Source organism: Pelodiscus sinensis, chromosome 5 (genome assembly GCF_049634645.1).
Source record: "Pelodiscus sinensis isolate JC-2024 chromosome 5, ASM4963464v1, whole genome shotgun sequence".
In the NCBI taxonomy this organism is placed as follows: Eukaryota; Metazoa; Chordata; order Testudines; family Trionychidae; genus Pelodiscus; species Pelodiscus sinensis.
The window spans coordinates 70,670,389-70,684,448 of record NC_134715.1 but is presented as its reverse complement, the minus strand read 5'-3'; the positions used below and the strand labels follow the sequence as shown (position 1 = coordinate 70,684,448).

The 14,060-nt window shown below is 40.8% G+C and overlaps 1 long non-coding RNA gene across 1 annotated transcript in view; it reads right to left on the bottom strand.

The window, feature by feature from the left end:
- LOC142829630 (uncharacterized) overlaps positions 1–14,060 on the bottom strand; it is a 201,653-nt gene that overhangs the window by 91,499 nt on the left and 96,094 nt on the right. The window lies entirely within an intron of this gene.

Here is a 14,060-nt window from a genome sequence, read left to right as displayed (position 1 = left end):
TTCACACCAGTACTAACCTGAAGAACATACTTTTTAAAGGGCAATTTCCCTAACCAGTACTTTCATGTATTCCATGTATAACATTCAAAACACATTTTGAATGTTAAGCATTTTCTCCTTTATACAATTTGTTTCTCTCTTATTTGCACTTTCAAAAAAAATCCTAATCCTTCTGCATGCCTCTATATAAAACCATGGTACGACGACATCTTGAATGCTGCGTACAGATGTGGTCACCTCATCTCAAAAAAAAATATATTGGCATTGGAAAAAGTTCAGAAAAGGGCAACAAAAATGATTAGGAGTTTGGAATGGGTCCCATATGAAAAAAAGATTAAGACGACTTGGACTTTTCAGCTTAGAAAAGAGGAGACTAAAGGGGGGGGGGGGACACAGGATAGAGGTCTATGAAATCATGACTGGTATGGAAAAAGTGAGTAAGGAAATGTTATTTACGTATTCCCAAAATAAAAGAACTAGGGGGTCACCAAATGAAATTAATAGGCAGCAGGTTTAAAACAAACAAAAGGAAGTTTTTCTTCACTCAGCGCATAGTCAACCTGTGGAACTCCTTGCCAGAGGATGTGGTGAAGGCTAGAACTTTAACAGGGTTCAAAAAAGAGCTAGATAGATTCGTGGAGGTTAGGTCCATCAATGGCTATTAACCAGGATGGGTAGGAATCATATCCCTAGCCTCTGTTTCTCTGGAGGTTGGTGACAAATGAAGATTGCCTGTTGTGATTCCTCCCTCTGGGGCATCTGGTATTGGTCACTCTCAGCAGAAAGGATACTGGGCTAGATGGACCTTTGGTCTGACCCAGTATGGATGTTCTTCTATTATGTTATGTTCTTATGTTCATGTGTTTTCACAGTCTGTTTATACTGAAAATTATATTAATCACAAAACTTATTCAGTACTGGATAACAAAAGATGGAGGAAAAGTCAGCAGATGTGTTTTGACAAAGAGCAACAGATGTAATTGGATGGACTTACTCAGCAGAAACAAATACAGGTACAGTCAAAGTAAGCAATTTTCTTGAAAGAATGTTTATAATCAGAAATCAATGCAAGTTAACATATGCAAAACTGGCATAACAAAGAATTACTCTAGGTTAGGATACGCTTATGACCCTCTGGTGTAGAATCCTGCCTTCCTCTCTTTGTCCCAAGCAACCTTGTAAATTCTCCTCTCTCTGTACACCTGTGCAAATATTAGTAAAAGGTGAGCAGTTCACCTCTTGCTCACTGTACATCAGCTAATGATTTTCCAACATGTTTTAGGAAGAAAGGAAAGTGACAAAAGGGGTCTAATGACTAAATATATTCTTTCTCCCTCTGAAGCAGAACAATTCTGAAATCAATCAATTTCAAGCGTAACCAAGACTGAAGTAAAATCAAACTCTTCCCATTTCATGGAAGACCAGAAAATTAGTCTGAAACAGTACACACAACTTTTTTGGACCAGCTCACTTCTGAATAAACATTCTGCACTGCTTAGTCAACAGACAAAAATGTCACGTCAGTTTGCTGTAAACAGAGTGAGAACAAGCACAAGACGAAGGCAGCAGCTTCCCTAGCAAGGGCTTTGTTGACATTTAGAAGAGTTATATTTTTAATTAACAAATAGTTACAATCATCTGTCTATTACAGTTAGATTGCACAAACCTGAGGACACTTCACAAAAACCAGCTATAGCCGTTTTTTCTAAATCGGTGCTATCATTTGAAAAATCAATGGCAAAAAAGTAAAACACACAACTCAGTACATTTTTTAGGAAAACATTACAGGTCAAATTGTGCCCCTTTGAAGGTCCTTAGGTGTAAATGGAACATTTTTTTTGTACTCTCAAAAGAGCTAAGAACTGAAACACTGATGTTTTGTTCTTTATTCATTTACTTCTCCCTCTCCCCCAGTAAATTTGTTTGGATTAGGAATTAAATTGGTCAGCGGGCATGTACTTGACTTATAAAGGGTGAAAAGGTTTAAAACTAGTGTTTGCTCAAAGGGATTTTTCTCCTCTTCCCCTCTTTACTTAGCTGTGATGAGATTTCTATTATGGAAAAAGGGGCCTAGTGCTATTTCTCCTGTGAACTTAAACTGAATGTTAAGTTTCAGTTTGATATGGACTCTGAGACACGGTGGTCTGGAGAGGGAAAGATAGACTGTATAAAGGATCCATTTGTTCCAACAAGAACTAAAAACTTATAATCATAGAATACTAGGACTGGAAGGGACCTCGAGAGGTCATCGAGTCCAATCCCCTGCCTCCATGAAAGGACCAAGTACTGTCTAGACCAGGCATGTCCAAAGTCCAGCCCGCGGGCCAAATGCAGCCCGCGGTCGGATTTAATACGGCCCCCCGCTTCTCCTGGCTCCCTGGTGCTTTTTTTAAACTGGCGCGCGCAGCGCGCCGCTTCGGGCCACCGCCGCCGCGGTCCCAAACCCCTGCCCCTGCACTCCGCTTTGGGGCTGAGAGTGCGGGGACAGCCCCCGCTTCTTCCCCCTCTCCTAGCTCCCCGGCGCTCCTCTGAACTGGCACCGCTTCCGGCCGCGCCGCCGCCGTCCATGGCGGCCGCTGCGGTCCTAAAGTCTTCCATGTAGGGCACATCCGCAGCCCCGCTCCCCCGCTTGGCTACGGGTTCGCCCTGCCCCCGGGCCGCCGTGAGGCCAGCGTGCCCTGAGCTCTCCGCCCGCCTCTGACCCTGCAGGCCCTCTACCTTGGGGCTGAGAGTGCAGGGACGGACTTGGCAGCTGCTGAGATCAGGGACGGACTCCGCAGCTGCTCAATCTCAGTATCTGTGATTGGCCCTGCGCACTGTCAGCTTCCTGGCGGGCTCAGGCACGTGGAGCTGCGAACATTAGAGACTTCGCCACAAACAGCCACAAAGGCAAGAGAATTCTTGTTGGGCAGTGTATTAGTGCAGTGTATTACTTGGGCAGTGTATTAAACCTCTGGCACTGCGCTCACATGATCCCTTCCCCTTCTGGTCAATTTAAAAAAATGGTGACTGTAAATAAGAGAAAGAAAGTTGACAGTGAGGGCCGCCGCTTCCAGGACAGGTGGAAAGTGGAATATTTCTTCACTGAAATAGAGAATCACTGTGTTTGTCTGATATGCCAAGAGACTGTGGCTGTTTATAAGGAATTTAATGTCAAGAGACACTACCAGTTGAGACATAGCACATACGACAAGCTTACAGGGCACGACCGCAGTGAAAAGTTGAAGCAACTTGAAGCTGTTTTAATGTCACAACAGAAATTTTTCATAAGAGCCCGTGAGTCAAATGAAAATGCCACAAGGGCGAGCTATGAGGTGGCAACGTTAATTGCTAAAAATTGCAAATCTTTTGCTGAGGGTGACTTTATCAAAGAATGCGTTATGAAAATGGTTGAGAATATCTGTCCCGAGAAGAAGCAAGAGTTTGCCAACATTTGCCTGGCTCGTAACACTGTAGCACGGAGAATTGAAGAGATTTCATCAGATATTAAGAGACAGTTGACATCCAAAGGAGTGGATTTTGACTCCTTTTCAATAGCCTGTGATGAAAGCACGGACCTATCTGACACAGCTCAGTTGCTGATTTTTATGAGAGGGGTGGACGATGAAATGAATGTGACTGAAGAGCTACTTGACCTCCAGAGCCTTACGGACCAAACAAGAGGAAAAGATTTATTTGTTTCTGTTAGTTCCGCCATAGATGACATGAAACTGCCTTGGAACAAAGTTACTGGGATTATTACTGATGGGGCACCTGCCATGGTTGGTGAACGAAGTGGATCATCAACCCTAATCTGTAACAAGGTGATCGAAGAAGGAGGCAAAGCTATTAAACTCCATTGTATCATTCATCAACAAGTTCTCTATGCTAAACATCTCAAATATGATCATGTTATGAAACCGGTGCTAAAGACTATTAATTTTATTCGCTCTAAAGCCCTGTGCCACTGCCAGTTTAAACAGTTTCTACTGGACATCCAGGCTGAATACGAAGATGTTTTATATCACAACGATGTAAGATGGCTCAGTCGGGGGTCTGCACTGCAGCGTTTCTACTCTCTCAGAAAGGAAATCGGAGAATTCTTGGAAACAAAGGGACAACCAATGTGAGAACTATCTGATCCTATTTGGCTGGCTGATTTGGGGTTTCTAGTTGACATAACAAAGCATCTGAATGTACTGAACACGAGTCTTCAGGGGAAAGATGCAGCGGTGAACCAGCTTTATTCACATCTCAAAGCCTTTGGGACAAAGCTGCAACTTTTCATAAGGCAGTTGTCACAAACACAGCCCAATACCATACATTTTTCAGCGTTGCAGGAAATAATGAACAGTTTTCCACAGGACAATATCAGTGCGCAAACGAGCAGGTATGCAGCAGACATTGCATCTCTGGCTGGGGAGTTTAAACGGCGCTTTCAGGACTTTGCAGCTATTGAAAAGGAGATCAGCCTTTTCTCCTCTCCATTCTCTGTTGACCCCGAGGATGCTCCAGATCAGCTGCAGCTCGAGCTCATTGAGCTGCATTGTGACAGCGAGTTACGCAGTCGTCACCAACAGCTCTCTCTTGTGAACTTTTACCGCCAACTGGATAAGAGCCGGTTTCAAGAGATTCGAACATTGGCTACGAAAATGCTGAGCTTGTTTGGCTCAACATATATGTGTGAGAAGACATTCTCTGCTATGAACTTTAACAAGAACCGCGTGAGGACAAGACTAAGTGACTCTCACCTGCGTGACATTTTGCGCATCAAAACCACTGCCTTTGAACCAGACCTAGCTTATGTGCTGCAGTCCAGATTTCAGTTTCACCCTTCACATTAGTGTAGGCAAGTTTTTTTTTCAATTGAGATGAATACATTGTAAAATCTCAGTTAATGTCAGTTGGTCTAAATCAGTTATAAATATATTTGGACACAACACGTATAGTTGGTGTTATGTCGTTTGCCATTTGCAATAAACTTTGCATAAAATAGTTAATTTGCATTTAATTTTAATGGTTCAAAGAATGTCAGGCAAAATGGTTGGCCCTCACGCATGTTCACTTCATCAAATCTGGCCCTCTTTGAAAAAAGTTTGGACACCCCTGGTCTAGACTATCCCTGATAGACATTTATCTAATCTATTCTTAAATATCTCCAGAGATGGGGATTCCACAACCTCCCTGGGCAATTTATTCCAGTGTTTAACTACCCTGACAGTTAGGAACTTTTTCCTAATGTCCAACCTAAACCTTCCTTGCTGCAGTTTAAGCCCATTGCTTCTTGTTCTATCCTCAGAGGCCAAGATGAATAAGTTTTCTCCCTCCTCCTTATGACACCCTTTTAGATACCTGAAAACTGCTATCATGTCCCCCCTCAATCTTCTCTTTTCTAAACTAAACAAACCCAGTTATTTCAGCCTTCCTTCATAGGTCATGTTCTCTAGACCCTTAATCATTCTTGTTGCTCTTCTCTGGACCCTCTCCAGTTTCTCCACATCTTTCTTGAAATGCGGTGCCAAGAACTGGACACAATACTCCAACTGAGGCCTAACTAGTGCAGAGTAGAGCGGAAGAATGACTTCTTGTGTCTTGCTCACAACACAACTATTAATGCATCCTGGAATCATGTTTGCTTTTTTTGAAACAGCATCACACTGCTGACTCGTATTCAGCTTGTGGTCCACTATAACCCCTAGATCCCTTTCTGCCATACTCCTTCCTAGACAGTTGCTTCCCATTCTGTATGTGTGAAACTGATTATTCCTTCTTAAGTGGAGCACTTTGCATTTGTCTTTATTAAACTTCATCCTGTTTACCTCAGACCATTTCTCAATTTGTCCAGATCATTTTGAATTATGACCCCTATCCTCCAAAGCAGTCGCAACCCTCCCAGCTTGGTATCATCTGCAAACTTAATAACTTGTTAATGAATCAGAGTAATCCAGTCATAAAATTTATTTTTTTATAAATCACTTAGTAGTTTGTAAGAATTTGGTGTCCCTGTGGATAGGAAAATTATAAAACTAATCTTCCATTTATAAAATGAAAGATTTATGTCAAAAGGGCTCAGTTGTGGTTTCTGTGGGAATGATGAGTCATTTTTATCTCTGTTATACTGGAGTAAATTTGAAGTATTTTATAGAGTTTGTACATTATCTTCATTGTTTGCATTTTTATTAAAATATGTAAGAGTGATACATATTACCTAGCTTAAACTTTTAGAATTTCATAGTAATGGTGAGCATTTTTTGTAGAGTGAATGTTTTGGTTTCCTTACCATTTAAAATGGGGTGCCCAAATACGCCTCTAACTCTTTCCTTTTCCCAGGGTTTTACAATGTCTGAGATTTTTATACAACTGGAGAAGCTGTAGTGAAATGAAATTAAGAAAAAAACTTTGTGTTAAATTTAAAAAAAAAACTTCACAATTCTTCTTGCTTTGCTGATAAAAACCTCTCAATGATTTCATCAAGTTGTGGGGCTAGGTAAAAACTGCAGGATTGAAACGTTATTTTGAGTTAATTTCATGGTCTGGTTCTCCTAATGCATCTAGTCTTTTTTATCCATCTTCCAAAAGTTCTCTAGAGTTCAGACAATCTCAATATGTGGGTACCGTTCAGCACTTCATAACTGAAACATACAAAAGTGTCAGAAAATTCAGTTATGGCACAGATTCTGAATATACTTTCTTCAGTTGACTTCAATGAAGCCATTAAAAACCAAGGTGACTTAAATAGAGTTATTCCAGACATCAGCAGAATTTGTCCAATAACTCAATTTCCCATATTTTATATGTACAACCTATGAGATGTTATGTCATAGCCACCTAATATGGCACAGTGATAATACAACAATAATTTAGGATAGCTAGTGATTATTTCCAACTAAAATCATACAGATTATAAGTATTCAGAATTTTATTACCCCAAACTGCAAATTGGCCAGGAAATTTAATACATCCCTTTTAAAAAAAAAAAAAAAGTTACCATTGAGTTATTCGTGACAGATATTAAGGACCACAGTTTTACATCTGATCTCAAAGATGGCATTAGAAAAGAAATTTCTATCTATATACCAAGTTATTAATATTTTCTCACGTTTATGTCTATACTACCAAGTTTTGTCAACAAAACACAAACTTTTGGCAACAAAACAGTGAAAGTCAGGAAAAATACCCAGTTTCAGCAACAAAAACTTCCATCTCTTTTAGGGTATGTCCAGACGTAGCCTTAGAGACTTTTTTCTTCCCCTTTCTATTATTGTTGACAAAGAGCTAGTGTAGACACTGCTGAATGTCCTGTTGACAGAACTGGCTTCCACAAATATCCCACAATTCCTGCCCGATAGCTCTACTCATTGTTTTGTCATTTCTGGTGCCCTGAAGGCATGTGCCCCTCCTCTTTCAAAGTTCCTGGAAGCATGAGACAGCTGAGTGAGCTTCTCTGTTTGGGGAACAAACTAAGAGTAAATCATTGGCCTGCTCCTCTTCTTCCCTGCACTAGGAACAGAGCAGCAGGCAGACTACTGATGCAGAGGGGCAGGGATAGGCTGCTGTGCTTCCCTGACAGTGCTCAGAAGGGAGAGCTCACAGAGCTACTCATGACGGTGCTCCCAGCAGCTGAGGAGGCCGTGTGAAAACTCAGGAGGAGACCCAAGATGCACAGCTCCATTTTCCCACAGCATAGCACTGGGGGATACATACCCACAATGCATTCCTCACACTGTTGATGGTGCCCCTAGTGTGGGCAGGATGTATCAATTGAAGGAACAAGTGTGAATATGCTCTGGCTATTTTTGTTTTGATAAATTTTGGATGTTGACATAAGTTTAGTTGACAAAACTTGGTAGCGTAGACATACCCTGAAAGAAATAGCTTGGTTAGTTTATAGCTTTGCTTGCTTCGTTACGCCTGATTTGAGTCCAAGGCTTGGGTCTATTTGTGTCAAGAAACTATTGACATGAATTTTGCATTTAATTCTGAAAACGAAGATTCAGTTTTTTTTCTTGTAGGAGTAAGTTCCATGGTCTATGTCCAGCTCCTGTGAAAGTTCTGTTTCCTGCATTCACAAGCCTCCCCCACTTATCTGACAAGTTTATTGTTCCAGTGGAACACAACTGTCACGTGAAGTCATAACTGCAGAGGGAGAAGCAATATTTCAAGTAGCTACTTAAATGCAGGACTTTGAAAATCAGGACAGAGACCTTGAACTGGACCCTCTGCTTCAGTTGGGGAGGGGACAGGACAGTGTGAAGCCCACGGCTTCTGTGATCATAGCAATCTATGTTTCTAAACTGACTTTTTAAAACAGATCTTTCTCCTTCAGAATGGCTTCACTGACAAACATGAGTTGCAATAATCAAAGCAAGGGATCATAAATACTTTATCAGGGTTTATCTGATAGGATGATACTCAAACTTCTGACAAGTTGAAGACAGAGTTGCTGCCAGGGGATTGAGCGTTCCCAATCTGTGTACTAATTTCGTCAGTGGTAGAGAGAGGATTAGAATCATAACTTCCTGACTGTCAATCCTCGCTCACTCATCCAATTCAAAGCCTTTCACAAGGACATCCTATATAGGTAGAAAAAATATGGGAGAGAACTGAGCCTTGAGGTATTCTACAGCTGAGGACTTTGGAGCTCAAGTAGCAGTTGCCCATAACTATTCTCTGCGTTTGGTCTAGGTGGGAGAACTTGAACCATTACAGGGAGTCTCTGTTCATCCCTGCAGCATCTTGGGCACTTGGGTGCTCAGTGGCATCAAATAGCACAGAGAGGTCCAGCGAGAGGATTTTAAATGTACTTTACTTATCATGGACAGCAGGAAGTCAAACACCAAAGCAGCAAGTTTGACTGATAAGGATCCAGAGAGCCAGCAGCTAACAGGTGTCATTTGAGGTGGTTGTTTGCTAGCTTCTCTACGCTATTCAAATCCAAGATTAACTTCAGAGACTGAGTGGGAAAATGAATGAGATCTGTGTGCGCTCAGCTAATACAAAACCTGACTTAAATCTAGAGTATATAATTATGAAGGGAATGCCACTGTATGGTCACATTGCATCAAGTGGAAAAAAAACAGAGCACATAAATGTAAAGGTCTCTGCAGGCTTCATGCTGAGAATATTTATGAACAGACCACTGTATGCAATATGGATTTTTCAAAGTCATTTCAAGAAACTAGACAAATATTTGACAAAAATGTATTGTTTAGTACAACGGCTTCAGTTTGATTGCCAGATCCAATGTAACAGTTTCTAAGCCCTTTTCTAAGTAAATTTACTCTGTAGCCATAAAACTGTAAAATGTAATGTGATCTTTCATCTGTTTAAACTGATAGCATCTCTCATCTGAAAATAGGTATTCATTGTTTTAATTTCCTGTAGGAAATTAATTACATTTCCTCACTTTGGCTTATTACGTTATATAATGCAATACTCCAGCCCATCTACATTATTTAAAATTAATTATTTTTTCCATCCACCAAGGTGAAATCTTCTTGGAGACATGCATTAACAAATGAATACTTCACAGTAATTGGATAATCTACAGCTACCTAGATAATATCCATTAAGAACCCAGATAGAGAGGGGACAGGCTCTCTTCGTGATATATGGAAGTTTTCTGAATAGTTATTCATTTAATGATTTCCTCTTTTTTTCTTTTTGTTTAAAAACAAAAACAAATCTAAACATCACTATGCTTAGAACACTAAAGATAGGCCAAAGTATCAATCTAATTCTCTGTTGGACACACTGCTTTCACATCCCACCTTTACGTTCTTCCTAGAGCTCAAGGCTTACACCTCTATATAATTCCTAAGGCAAAAACCCAAATTATTTAGGCACCTTCATTTCCCAATTCCTAAGGCTCAGTGAAAGGCACCCAACTGTACTACTCTGTTGGCTCTAGGTAAACACCTATTCCCTGTGGAATCAGGCTTAATTTTCTGCAGTTTATCATCAGTGAAAGAACTTTACACTGTAATAAATATTATGCAATCACAGAAACAGAATGCACATTCTAAGCTATCAATGCTTACCACTCCCAGTAAGGCAGATGAACTTTTCTTGATGGAAAGTGGACCAGTTGGAATCATGTCATCTCAGGACTAAGTATTGCAGTCTAGCAAGTCTCATCTTGTGGTTATATCTTGGAGTAGGTTCCAAAGAACTTCCTTTTGGACCTCAGTATATATAGTGAACTTCTGTCCTGCTTAATTTTAACCAATCATTTTACTAAAATACTACTTAATTTTCTAACCAATCCTAACTAATCCTAATCGTAAACAATTCTTTAATCAATCACACCGCACCATCCTAGTTGATTTACACCAATCAAAATTAGTCTGCAACAGAAAGAAACAAGCAAAGAACCAGATAAACAATAGAGAAGTGGAGAACATAAAGACAAAAACAAGAAAGAAATAGGGATTTCACAACCACAATGTTAAGTAATTTCTTGCTGGACAGAATGCCATCAAACAAATTTTTCTTTAACCATAGTAAGATCTGTATTTTTAATCTAGTGATGGTGGAAGAGGATCACCTTCTTAACAGCCCAATATTACATCTTTATGATGTAATTTAGATGTAATGGGAGTATGTGACTTTCTTCTTCTTGGCTCCTGGCTGCAGTTGTCTTAACATGGTTGCAGAAAAAAGGCCTACAGGAAAGGGGCTTATCTTGACACTATGACCATACTGCATCATGCTCCAGCTGAGGAGTCAGACACATCTGAGAAATTGGAAAACCTTGGAGTACATGGCAGGGTGCACACAGTGTTGACACACTGCTGTATGTCATGTAAATAAGCCATACACTGGACTCTGTGCAATAGTTCATAGATATCTTTGTTAGTAAAAAGCACAAATAAAATTTCCTACATACTAATTTAAAATGAATCTAAATAGATACTTTAATCAGAATTTAAGGAGGCTGTGAAAAGGAATTATACAATATATTATCTGACAGGAAGCTGGATCACAACCTCCTCCTGACATTTCCAGTCCCTCCCCTCTAGCTCAGCCCCCTATGTTCTCTCTCAGATGAGATGGACCGCTGGGTCTGTGTTTTGAGCATAATATTGGGTGGGGGGAGTGGACAGCTTGGCTCTCTTTCGCCACAGAGGATCTGTGTGTTCTTGGGTTAGTCAATGCGATATATGCTACTGACCAAACTTAGTCTACAATATTCATAGCCAGTTGTTGTCTTGGCATCCTGCCAAGACTTCACTGACAACACAAACTGGTGATTTAAAAAAATGCACATCTTAGCCAAGCCAGAACGGAATTTCAGGAGAGAAAGCAAAAGCACTTTTTTTTAGTCCCATGGTAAATTATCTATGTCCTTGCAGTGAATAAAGAATATCTGAGTGTCTCAAAAAGGTTGTATATATATTTTGTAACTGAAAAAATTATTAGGCAACCTATAAAACTATTCCCTGGTGATGAGAAAATACAAAAAAGAAAAGTGTGTACACCTCTTTTTTTAAATTTAGTTCCCAGTGACAGTATTTCCAATTCAAAACAATGCTCTTATGATTACAGCACCACCTACTGCATTTTAGTACTGTCTTGTGCTGCATTTGAAAGCATCTCATTTCCCAATGCCCCTGCATATGGCTTTGGTTTTATAATGGATGCCTGAGGCATCCAGGTCATTGCCTTTATGCTGTCAGCAGTGTTTTGGGTGGGTTTTTTTTTTTTTTTAATAAATTCAGATATAGCAGAGGAATCTCAGTTTCCCTATTTGAGAAGAACTCCACAAAGGACTGACTGCTCTGTATTTGCAAGACCTACACTTTGCAGTACTGTCATTTACACACAAACATTTCTACAACCCACATTTCTACAGAAGGGCAAAGATGTGTTACAGAAACTGAAAAGCAGGAATGTGACATGCTAAAAAAAAAAAAAAAATCAAATCAGTGTAGTCTCTGTTCTCCTGTATCCCCCTTTCACTCTTTACCTGTGTCCTGTTGCGTGAAGGTGAACTATAACTACATAAGAACTCAGAGGAATGAGATATAAATCACTCAGCATTTTCCTTTAATCAGAAATGCTTTACAAATGTACCATTGTTAATCACCATCTAAGCAAGTAAAATTGACATGGGAGTGTATTTATCACTTACTCTAATCAAATGTCAGATGTGCCAGGGAGAAGAGATACAGGGTGCATAGGGAATACTGATTATTTATGCTGTATATAGATGGGGAAGGAAGCATGAGGGTGGAATGAAAGGAAAGGGGGAAACAGTGACTAAAACTAGCTCCTGCATTTCTCGTACTTATGGGTTTAAAGTACAACTGTGTAACTCAGTAACCCCAGTATTTGGAAAGATGTATTACTTGCTTGACTTGTTTTAAGAATCAAAAAGAGAGCGAGAAAGAGAGAAGGGGAGGATTGGGAGCTCAGAATCATTCTAGGAATCCCACAAAGTTACATACTACATATAAAAAGCACATTAAAAAGAACATTAAGGCTGCATTCACATCAAGCACTCACAAGTTAGAAAATGCCAAAAAGAAGGTTGCCCATACAATCTCTGGTTGTCTTCTTTGTGCATATACATTTTGCTCCAGTCTCTAGTTATATGATCACATACTATGTTTGCCACAATACTCCTGACCTCATTCATTGCACAGGATGAACGGTGCTTACTGAACAGGTTTTTCTTTTATCCTTACTATTTGTGTGTGGTCTCTGCTTTATTTACTGCACACTAAGCCAACCCCACACTGAACACAGAATTATTAATTCCCTTGGGGGCTTTTCTATGTCACTTAGTGCTCCACAAACATAAATGAATTCATCTTCGTAAAAGATGAGCTGCTGTCATCACTCATTTTACAGATGAGGAACTGCAGGTCAGAGAGAATACTGACAAAATTGTCAGACGTTTCCACTACTTTTGGGCACCTGCTTTCGTAGGTGCTGGAACTAATGGGGTGGGGACTGCTACTGCACCCCCTCACTTGAAGTGATTTCTATCATATATAGCAGTGGTTCCCAACCACCAGTCTGTGAGCCACTGGCTGCCGGGCCACAGCGACTGCTGGAGCTCAAGCTGGCTATTTGCGGCGGCTCAACTCTGGCAGCCGTGGTGGCTGAGGTGGCAGAGGAGGCGGCAGAGGATGAAGCGCCTCCCACTCTGCTTGGTAATGGTGGCCCAGCCAGAGCTTTGTGCCCCCACGCCCATAAGGGCACAAGACACATTTGGGGAAAGAGGGGGTGTGAAGGAGGGAGCACACATGCTGCAAATGACCGCTCCCCCTGCCCACACAGCAGTAACAGCCATGCTCCCTAGGGGGGCAGACTCACTCTGGGGAGTGTGGTGGTGGGGTAGGGGCAAAAGGGTGTTGGGTGAGAGCATGGTGGGGTCACGGGGCAAGACGGTGTTGGCATGGGCTGTAGGAGTCAGAGGTTAAAGTGTGACAGGATATGGGACGAAGGGGTCAAAGGGCGTTAGGCACTGGGAACAAGGGGCTGGGTTGGATCTAGGCGGTCATGTAACATTTTATTTGCATATTCATTATTTGTATAATGAATATGCAAATAAATGTTCCCAGTCCACCAAAAATTTGTGAATGGGTTTGCCAGTCCCCAGCATAAAAAAGGTTGGGAACCACTGATTATAGGATTTAGAGTTTGGTTCAATATCTTTCAGCACCACCACCCACCCACCTACACACACCAGTCTGTACAAAATTGTTCCAGTGCTACTGCCAACTTAGAGACATGAAAGGTGTAATTTTTCAGAGTACCTAATGTTTATAGCATGTTCCATGTTCAGAGCACAGTTTTCATTAATTTTGGTTGCAACTGGGCATGCTCAATACTTGTGTCAATCAAGTATCAATGCTTGTGTCAATCAATTGGAAACACAGAAAATGCAGATCCCATAATTAAGTGACACCTGCAAAAAGTTTGGTGTCACTAACTTGCTCATTATCTCATAGAAACTCTATGGCAGAGACAGGAATAGAATCCAATTCTCCAGGATGATATTGTCACAGTTCAGGGCAATGGCACCTGAATTTCTTCTCTCTGGTCCTGCAAGGGTACCAATCATTATTGGA